The following is an 11764-nucleotide window of genomic DNA, read 5'->3' on the forward strand; positions in this document are numbered from 1 at the left end:
ATCCTACTAAAATTCAAACTGTCATTTTAGATGACTAATTTGAAGGTTTATTATCCAATAGTTACGAGGGATGATGACGAAGGATAAATAAGTTAAAATCATAAAATCCAGGAATTTGTAGATGTTCTTGATGAGGTTAAACTCATACGATATAAATAGATCTACAAAACGAAAATTATCTATAGATAAGAAGATACAGATCTTCAAAATATGACTCATGACAAAGAGTTGAACTTAATGGGAGAAAGTAGCTAGAAGTAGACTTTCTCTCATATTCTCATTTAGAGTCTATTATCATTCTATTATTCTCTTATTCATTTTTAAATGAAATATGTTAAATGAATATTTAGAATTCTTTTGTGAAAAGAAATTGAAGAGGATGCATCTACCCATATTATTATATGGATTTATTATTAAAGATCAAAAGCCAAAGGTTTGCAAAAGGAGTAAAAGTTCATTTTTTAAATGAATGTAACCTATAGATTTTTTTTAATAGAAGGTTTGATAACCTATAACTTTAAATAAATTGAAAACAAGAAAATTATTGGTTAGTGAATTTTCTCAAATTTTAAGTTGATGACACATTGCTCGTAATCTTTTAATCTAACATAAATAGACTACCTAACCAATTCCAAATAAATGATTTGGGATAGTTGTGTATCTCCTAAAAATAAAGATAAACGTTAATATTGTCTCATATATATTATATTGCCAAAATTGTTGTCAAATATTTGATGCAAAACTTCAAAGAATGATAATGATCATTGAAATATGAAGTCAGAAGAATAGTATCATAAGTAACCTCAAACACTGAGAGTATGATTAATTATCTTTCCTGGGTGGGAGACAATTAATGCGTATATGAGAATTAACATTAAATATACTGTTAGTTTATTAGTTATTAGTTAAACTAATGGTATGACCATTAAGTAAAAAATTAAAGTTTTCTCAGAGATTAATATTTCACATGATGATCATATGCGACTCAATCTTAATCCTGAGTGAGTTATGAACTCCTGCCTATGAGGATTTGTCCTCTAATTTACATGGGTGAGGATGACTCTTTTAGTCGATTCAATATGCGTACCATTTTGGGGACTTGACCATTAAGTAAAAAATTAAAGTTTTCACAGAGATTAATATTTCACATGATGATCATATGCGACTCAATCTTAATCCTGAGTGAGTTATAAACTCCTGCCTATGAGAACTTGTCCTCTAATTTACATGGGTGAGGATGACTCTTTTAGTCGATTCAATATGCGTACCATTTTGGGGACTTGACCAAAAAGGGAGTTGGGAACATAATATCATAAGATGGAATTCACTCCCTTTCATGTAAGGAAAGTAGATGAGTTGTTCTATTAAGTGCTGATTTCGGGACTTGAACAATTGGGCCCCACCCTCTCATTTGCTTCAGAGGGACTTGGTTTATGATAGGATCATAGATAAATTGTTAATTAGAGAATCAGTGGTAGTTAAGGTGAAAGATGTAATTACAGAGGTAAAATAGACTTTTGACCCAGCTGTAATTATGAACAAGAAGGATCGACTCGCTTGTAATGGTTATATCAATGAACATAACTTGTCCTACAGTGCATAAAAGTGCAACTCTAGGTCTATAGTGGAGTGACTTATAGTTAATGAATAGAAATTGATTAATTAAAGAGTTTAATTAATTAATTTTGTATCATTGGAGCTTATAATTTATAGGTCCATAAGGTCCCCTTACTAGCTCATAGTAACATAGTAACACTAAAAGGTTCAATTTATTTGAAAGAAAATTTGAAGTGTTCAAATTGTTATTTAGTATATTAGATATATTAAATATAAAGGAAAAAATAAATTTAATTTGAAGGTTCATTTAATATTTAATATATTAGATATATTAAATAAAAAATGTAATCATTGTATTTGATACTATTAAATATTAAATCAATTAATGTATTTTGATACATTAAATAAAAATACATTTAAAATTTGAATAAGATTCAAATTAGTTAAATATATACTAGCAAATCTTATAATATCTGAGTATGATTTGTATAAGGTATTATATCTTAATATATTAAATATGTAAATATATTATTTGGCAAATATTCTCCAAGAGTCCCTATTCAATAGGACCCTCTGGTTGAGCGAAAGACACCATCTCTCTCATATTCTCTGGAGAATGACATTACATCTCCAGAGAATTCTCAAAACTCTCTTCTCCAATCCCTTTGGGATTTTCTTTGAAAAAGCTCCTACAAGCCTTGACCTTGTGTTCGAGTCATAGTAAAGAAGATCTTGTGGAATGTTGAAGAACTTCTACATGGTTGGAATACTCCGAGGAGTCTTGTAAGCTAGGGTTTCTACAAATGTAGAGTTCTTACTCTCGTATTTATTGCTTTGTTTTAATTGTTAATAAAAATCAAAACGGTTCCCAATGCTTCCGCTACGTGGATGAAGAGTTCATTCCCTTCAAACATGCTAACATAGTATACATGATGTGACATATGGAGGTTCATGCATCATATAACCTTCATATTATAGCATAACTCATATCATATCATAAATCGTCACATAACATATCACACATCAAATATCATAACATCACAAAATATGATATGTACAAATGTCATAATGTACGTGTTATTCATACAACATATAAGTCATTAAACCAAGTATGTGGGTGTCCAACAATAGAACTGCCTACTTGGTTGGTTTAAGACAAGTTCATTATGCATCCTTGATGCTAGCTTAAAAAGTTGATCATTGAACTCAAATTTCACCTAAGGAGTCCTACCATTATAATTTAGAATTCTATTATGGTAATTAACTCACCTCATTTGCATAAAATAATCTAAAAATTTATCTATAAGTAATTTAAATAGACAAGACAATAGCCATACTAACTTTAAACGTCTTTAAAAGTGTCAAAAGAAGTATCTTGAAGAGTAAAAAATGGTAGTAAAAGATCTAAACGTATGAGATCTAAATCAAATGAGTCAAGTTATAGCCATTAGAATATGAATTCTCTAGCTCTGAGTTGTCAAAATAGGATGAAACTGAGCAATTTTAATGACTAAGTAAGCTAAGGGATCTTCTTTTATATTAGAGTTCACCTTTCGACTTTGAAAATCTAATCGATGTAGAACAAATTTTTTTTTCTTAATTCTCCTCGTCACATTTAACTCCTCAAAGGTCGCCCACAACTCATCCTTGATTATAATCTTAATGGTAAAGTTCAGGTAGAAGGTCTGTGTACGTGCATGTACACAATAGAAAGAGAGATAAAATACACAAGAACACATATAAAAACAACACAAGAAAAATTATACTGACCCAATTTATAGTTAAAGTCTTAGTAGGGTTGCCATGCCCGCGCAATGGGTATGCGACGCGAAGCGGCCTACTTTGTCTTCGGGTGGACACCAAAAGTTCTCTTAAGCTCATCTACAAATAAAATATTTAGTGTTGGTGTCGTTAAAGCATTAACTCCCTCTTATTCTCCTTCTTTCATTCTCCAATCTCTTTATACACGTTAAGATATACAAATTACCTCTTATTCTCCTTCTTTCATTCTCCCTCTTATTCTCCTTCTTTCATTCTCCACACCAAAAATTACCTCATCCAAATTAAGATATACAAGTTACCCTAACGAAAAAAAAAAAAAAAAGATTAGTTGCAATCATTCCATAAACTCTCATGATTTTGCTTTTAGTTTCTCCAAACGGATTCGTACCAAACGAGATGTATTCATTACTTATAAACCTTTGATCATTCCCTTAATTAGCCAACGTGGGACTCCTCCCCCAACAATTCTGTCCTAAAAAAAAATACACCATAGAGCCTCTCCTAAGACCTATGGAGCCCTCGAACATCCTTCTCTTAATCAAGACTTGACTCTCATGGAGCCCTCGAACAAAGTACACCCTTTGTTCGACACTTGAGTCACTTTTTACTACACGTTTGAGGCTCACAACTTCTTTGTTCGACATTTGAGAATTCTATTGATATGACTAAGTTAAGGGTATGACTCTGATATCATGTTAGGAATCACGAAAATCACAATAGTATGATATTGTTCACTTTGAACATAAACTCTCATGGCTTTACTTTTAGTTTCTCCAAAAGACCTCATACCAATGGAGATATATTCAATACTTAAAAATTCATAATCATCCTTTTAATGTGAATCTTCTCTCCCAACCATCCTCAAACATAAGGTATATGAATTCATGAATAGAATCTTCATTGGCCTCATCTCCCCCTTAATAGTCTTTTTTTTGTAGTATCACCCAACAAGCATCCAATCTTCGACAAAGTTCACGAAGGATTGAGGATACAAAATTGGATGGGTGACTGGATATTCTTGTATTTTGTTTTTTGTTGCGTTGAACTATTCAAAAGTGACGCAAGTGTCGAGCTTCAACTATGTTATTATCTGTTGAACCTCTTTCATGAGATCTTCAATCTTTGAGGTTGGGTCTGATCAGCCTGAGCTATTCATTCTCTAATCGAAGAATATAATTTCTGAACACTTTAAAAAAATAAAGTTGGGATCAAATATAAAAAATTCAAGTTAAGCAAGCATACCTTTGAAGGCCATAGAGAAAGTTTTGGCAAAACTTCCCGACTTCTTATGTTTAGCCAATCGAATTTTCACTCAATAGGTCTTCATTGCTATGACTTGAACAAAAGATTGTTAGGAATGGACCTAGAAATCTCTCCTTCTATTCAATAATAAATGACTTGAACAAAAGATGGTTAGGAATGGACAGAGAAATCTCTCATCCTATTCAGTAATAAAATTGGCTATTATATAGCGTTACAAAATCAAATCCTACTACTAGATAGGACTAAATCTAATTCAAATAACTAAATCAACTCTAATACCAAATCTAATCTAATTCGAACAAAGATCAATGATAAGTGGAAAATTCTTGAAATAAATCAAACAATAATTTGAAGAGAGTTTTTTAAGAGATTTGTTTTTTCTCACAAGAGAAGAGGCGTGTAATTTTACTTCAGTCCATTTTTATAAAGGAAAATCGTCTATATTGGAAGAAACTATTTTGGCAAGTAGATTCGTTTTCTTCAAATTCCATCCATTTTAATACAATTATGTTGATTTGGGTTACAAAAATAAATATTGAAATTGCTGACCTATGCCCTTCATACATGGTTATGTGCGACTACGACTCATATTTGGTGCATTTGGCTTGGGTTTACTATTTGGACCCCGTTTTTGCTGTTTGGACTCTTTCCTACCATCTTGGGCCGCTCCAAAGCCAATTTTGACGCTAGATTCCACACACAAATAGTGACTCTTCAAGTTAACTATTTATGTAGTCTCCTGTCTCTACTCAAAGTGGTTTATTCTACACAAGATAATGACTCACAATGATTCATTCATGTCACGAGCGATCTCATAAGTTCTTCAAAGTTTTTCTTGGGTGCCATGAAGATTTTCTAGGTTCTTAGGATGTCTATGTAGTTTGATTCTCAACTATTGTTTCTAAGACGTTTAGGACTAGCTCATCGGCTAGTCTATACTCTGGGTGCACACAGGTCTAAATCTCTGATTGCTGCTTACAATCCTAGAGTGCTCAGTCTACTGAAAATGTACTAACCTAAGTTGGCTCGAAATTGCTCTAGCTTTTATGCCCTAGTCTTAACTTGGTTCTCTTGTACATGCTTTACTAGGAAGATTATCCTCTTAAACACTTAGTACATGATATATATAATCAAAATATTTGTGCAAGTTTATTAGAGAGATATCCTATCAATCACCTAAAGCACTAAAAGTAGAAATTAAAATATTTGCAAACAAACAAGATCAACCAGAAGCTAGAACACGTCACTATAGTGCATCCTCCTTTCTAGCACAATGGAATTCATTTAAAACAGCATTTATCTTAAATCTTACATAGTATACTCGTCCATATTACTCATATCATATTTTAGTCATGCATATTCTCTTTCTATCTCTACGAAAAATTTAAAAAACAACATGCATTCCAAAATCTAACCTTAGCGACATATCGATAATTTTCCGTATCATACATACAATGAATTCTCATAAAAAAAAAAAAATTACTCTTCCGTAGTCCTAACATGCATATTCTAACCACCTAAGCTAAGAAGCACTTGTGGTTATTAATCCCTACAAGTATTACTTACCTAAAGTTCATGTGGTTATTTACCTGGATGTAGCGTGCCTTTTCAAGCTTGCTTTTATGCTTGTAGGTCGTAATTAGCACAAAAATTCATTGGTAGAACCTAAGTAACATAAAAATAGAGTTAGTATCAAAATCGGGATGAAAAACAGTCAAACAAAGGTCAAACGAATAAAATAGCAAATAGCATTCATGCGCTTCACATGCTGCAAGGGAGTTCTACGCTCATTTTCACGCATGGCACAACAGGGGTAGTATAGCTGCATGTATTTATTAGACCTGAAGCTGCAAGAGAGTTCTACACTCATTTTCACGCATGGCACTACAGGGGTAGTAATAGCTGCATATATTTATCAAACCAGTAGAGGCTCGTATCAGTGAGATCACCTGAATGCTAGAGAGATCCAAAACCAACACTTTTACTGAATGGTGTAGACAAACTTTAGAAGTAACTCGTCTTTACTCAAGAAAAAATTGAGACAAATTAAGAGAAGATCCGGTAGAAAATGTAGGCCACAACAATGCCAAAATAGAAAGAGTTCTAATCATGCTAAGGTTAGATGAGCTTCAATTTCAAAGTAATAAAAACCAACCAGTGGTGCAAAAAGACTACGGATCAGCTGAAGTTATAAGAAGGTCGGGAAGACATCATACATGATTCAATTTCTCTTAGGGATGCAGACTAGCCCTGTTGTCCATGTCAGTAACTTAAAGCGTTACTATCCTAACCAGGAAGACACTAGGCACAAGAAGACAGCACGATCTCCTGCTACCAAAGAAGTAGGAGAGATTCTAGTTGATAAGACTTGAAGAGTTGACGAACCAAGAAGTGATTTTCAATAGTTCATGGCAGATTAGAAGAGACTCTTTAATTTGAGATCAACTGGAAGTGCATCGAAAGACTTGAAGTCAACCTTATCCTACATCGCTAAGTTCATAAAGAGTTCGTTGACAAAGACGTCAACCAATTGAGTGGGTAAGGATGTCACGGTCATGTTTATCGAAGGTGTGTTTCTGTAACAGCTAAAATACCTAAGAACTATAGGGGATGTGAGTAGTTGTCAATTTTTCCTACCAGGTTGTACGCCATCAAAGTTTGGTTGTTGCTTGTTGCTTTTACCTATAACATTAATTTCTTTCAAGTTGTTTTCCACTCATTTTTTCCCTCACTTGTTATGAAATATTTTATATCAAATGTGACTCGATGCTCGATCATACGTTAAGATTGTCCACAAAGTTCAATTTTCACATAGCTGACTTGTTCAGTGGGTTAGAACAAGTGTCACACAATCGTTGTCCTGGTGCCACAAGAGTGCGATTATGACATTTGGCAATCCCAATTATTAAAGTGTTATAAACTAACTTTACTACTCTTCCAAAATCCCTCTCTTATAGGTAGTTTTAAAGCAAATCAAGTTCATATGCGGTCTTGATGTCCTAAGAAGAGTCTGGGCGCATAACTCAGTTTTTTATGTGACCATTTCTACTCGGACTTATTTTCTTCTCTTACATCACAATTTTCACAAAATTATACTGACTTGTAAAGTTGAAATACAATATCACTGTCTATCAATTAATCTTACTATACAAGGTTCTTGTATGGTCTATTATGATATGATAATAGTGTTTTTATAGATTTACCTACATGAATTTCAACTTTAATCTCACTTTTTCAAGACAAATAATTAAACTTTAATTGTATTTAATAAAGATACTTATACATTAAATAATTATCAATTAGATCCATGAAATATTCATAATGTTATTTGACTTCTACATTCACCAGAACATTTGGGTCGGAAAAAAATAATTAGTCGTTTTATTCATGGTTCTATATTCATGAATATCTTAGTCTTTTGTAATACTTAAAACCTATGTTCCTAGAAAAGAAGCTTCATGAATTTTAGAAAAACCTATGTTCGAGACTCAAATAAGAATTTGAATTCTGGTTTCACCCCTTCGACCCAACATTCTCATGCATCCCCCATGACCTAATATGAGTCTAACAACCTACANAAAAAAAAAAAAAAAAAAAAAAAAAAAAAAAAAAAAAAAAAAAAAAAAAAAAAAAAAAAAAAGTACATGGCATTCCACCCATTGAAGTGAGAAAAACATGTGATCTTGGTGTATTGCATAGGTTGGAGGTGGGTCCCATCAGGTTGTATACTTTCTTTTCCATACATTATACTTTCTAGTTCTATGCCTAAAAACACTCCCCTAAAAAGACTAGCTAGGTCACATGACCAATAAATATCATGAATTTTAAACACCTATGTCCACGACTCAAATTAAAATTCAAATTCTGGTTTTAGCCAATAGAATGAGCATTCTTCTACATCCCTCATGACATAGTATGAGTCTAACATCCTGCAAAAAAGAATATACATGTGATCATGGTGTATCGCATAGGTGGAGGTCTAAGATGACTGAGGGCATATAGCATGTTTGAGTCTCTTATATTTAGTGACACCTAATTGTTTGGGCGTTGTATTTGACTCAGGGTCGTGGATGTGTTTTTCTCGAATTCAACTTATTTGGCTTGGCTATACCCTTATAAATAATGCATAGGTGTGTAAGTTCATGGTTCTAACTTTAGAGGGTCTATCATAAAAAGCTAAGTGTATAACCTAAGCATGTGTGTTCTACTCCTATCACAAAAAATACATATCATTTCTATGCTTCATAACATCATAACTAGATGCCATATAAAAATACATATCATTTTTTAAAGTTATTTTACCCGTATAATTGGTTTATGCTCTAAACATGCTCCTATAACCTTCAAATTCAACATGCATCGTGAATTCACGGTATAAGGCCATAACACTTGTAGGCTCTCTTCAAATTCAGGGCATGAAAAGGAAGCTCTTATCGTCCTCTTTAATAGCTCTAAGATCACCAGCTTTGACTTGTATAGAAGCTCCACAAATCTTCATCTAAATTTCGAGGTCTTTTCCATATTTGAATCTCGTCCCCTCAGGCAATCTCAACCATTGGATGGCTTTGTGGTAGTTCCATATAGGCCTAGGTATATTCTTTGGTTGTTACATTAAATATATGTACATTTCACATATTAGAGTTGAGATGACAAAGTTGGTCTAAGGTATTTTGTTTCTTTTAATGTTTTAGATCCCTAATCTATTTTCATGTGAATATTAATGTCTAGAATTTGACTATTAATGTTGGAGTTAGTCTAAGATGCCAAATTAAGGTTTTGGTTCGAAAGGACAGGGGTTCAAATCTCATTCTCAATAATAATTTTGAAAAGAGGTTTAATATTTTGATCCCTAAACCTTTATACAAAATATGGATGGATACATTTATCATTTTTAAAAATCAAAGTTGAGACTAGTCATGTTGGTCTAAGGTCTCCTTATATGGATTTAACAATTATATTGTCTTTTAACATCAAAGAATATGAACGGATTATTTTTTTTTCAAGCAACAAAGTTGAGATGGCCGAGTTGGTCTAAGGAGCTAGATTAAGATTCTGGTCCAAAAGGGCGTGGGTTTGAATCCCAATAATTCTTATTATTGTAATTATACTTCTTTTAATCGATGTTTAATATTTTGATCTCTAAACCTTTAAAAAGAATACCAATGGATTAATTTTTTTTTCAAGCATCAAAGTTGAGATGGCCGAGTTGGTCTAAGGCGCCAGATTAAGGTTCTGGTCCGAAAGGGCGTGGGTTCAAATCCCACTCTCAACATTCATTTTGAGAAATTTCTCGGAAAAGTTTCTTATTTTGATCCCTAAACCTTGTTAAGAAATATGGATAGATTAATTTATCAATTTTAAGCATTAATGTTGAGATGATTGAGTTGGTGGTCTAAGGTGCTATTGTTTCAAAGTAATCAATTCCTATTCTTCATGGCATTGAGATGAAGATTTTTTTATGAAGGAATCGAGACCTAAAGAGGTTTCTATTGAGCTGCCCAAAAAGGTGGAATAGTAAGTAGTGGAAGAAGTTTGCCGAAGAAATCGAGGCCTTAAAAGCTCTATATTGGCCCAACCAATAATTCGTGCTATAAACAGATTCCTAACAAAACGTTCCATATATGAGCCTCTTCAAACAGGACTCTTCTTCCTAACAAGACGTTCCGTAAAGAAGAAATGTCGGTTGCCCACCATTTCTTTATTTATGCAAGAAAAGTTATAGGCACCTTTATTAGCATCTTGAATAAGGTAGATCTGAGCATGAGTTACATGTACCTACATTAACTATCTTATTTTTATTTTAGTTAAAATAAAGTTATTATCATATGCCTAACATGTCTAATATGTGTGAAAAACTTGAAAAATAATTAACTAAAACATTATCATGAACTAAAATATTCGTAGAATTCATTTTAAACTATTAATGATGTCAACAAACACAAAATCGAATAAAAAATAATTTCAAAGTAATGCAAATGTCATAATCTAATCTACGGGTTACAACATTAAATGTAAATGCGACTACTCTAACTTTATTCTTATGGATTCCACAGAGATGTCGTCATCTGTATAAGGATGTCTTACATTTACTTGAAAAAAAGTAGCATGTCGTTCCACTATTGGGGTTGGAAAATGCAATCACATGCAATCATGGTGAGACTTATCCTTTCATAAAATATCATGGCTTTAGTTTCTACTTTCTAGTCCGAGCAGAGTTAAATGGTAGTACTTCTCTATACATGACCCATGTGCGTGCACAAGTACCCACTAGAGGGCTCGTTTATGTACCTTTAGGCCTGCCTATGGGCTAGTGTATACTCATACTGCTGAAAGCCATAGAAGCAAAGGAGCGCACACAATATCTTGGTGTACATAATATCATAGTGTATGCGTTGTACTAATGATTAGAGAAGTATCTCGATACATGTGAAATAAAGTATGTTTGAGGTCCCATAGTTTCAAATCATGGTACATACTTACGATGCAAATCATACCTCCATTCCATTTCATGACATAACGTTTCTATTAGACATGCATACGTTCATTGGTATATCTTTTATGGTTAACGTACATAACTTTTCAATATCCCATAGGCATAATATTAACATGCTAACATAGTATACATGATGTGACATATGGCGGATCATGCATCATATAACCTTCATATCATACCATAGTTCATATCATAGCATAACTCATATCATACCATAAAATCGTCACATAGCATATTAGACATCAAATATCGTAACATAAAAAAATATGACATGTACAATGACCATAAGGTACGTTGTAACAACCTGATTTTCGAAGAACTCGAGCCACGGACCGTTACCTTACTGACTTGAAAATAATTAGAAATACGTAAAATTTAAAACTTTTGAACTTGCATACATATAAGGAAATTAAGATTAAGTACGACATCGTAAGATAACACTTCATAAACTAAAAATCCACACAACGCACACACAAAGGAAAATGACACAGGTAGTTCATAAAATCCAGTAATACAAACAAACCGTAGAGGGTTCGTAAGGAAAACATATCAATAGGGTACATGATACTGATCCAACCCAAAACTCCATAGCCCCCAGCTCGTGTGCGCCTCTGCCTCGACCGCTCCATCACGCCTCATGTGAAAGAAAGTCAAAGTAGTAGGAATGAG

The 11764-nt window shown here is 33.0% G+C and overlaps 1 non-coding gene across 1 annotated transcript; it reads left to right on the forward strand.

Moving 5' to 3' along the window:
• The first annotated feature begins 9793 nt into the window (after positions 1–9793).
• TRNAL-AAG lies at positions 9794–9874 on the forward strand. The gene has a single exon. It is a non-coding gene; the product is annotated as a tRNA-Leu (tRNA).
• Positions 9875–11764: the final 1890 nt, after the last annotated feature.

This window comes from Cucurbita moschata, unplaced genomic scaffold (assembly GCF_002738365.1).
Source record: "Cucurbita moschata cultivar Rifu unplaced genomic scaffold, Cmos_1.0 Cmo_Scf00055, whole genome shotgun sequence".
NCBI classification, from domain to species: domain Eukaryota; kingdom Viridiplantae; phylum Streptophyta; class Magnoliopsida; order Cucurbitales; family Cucurbitaceae; genus Cucurbita; species Cucurbita moschata.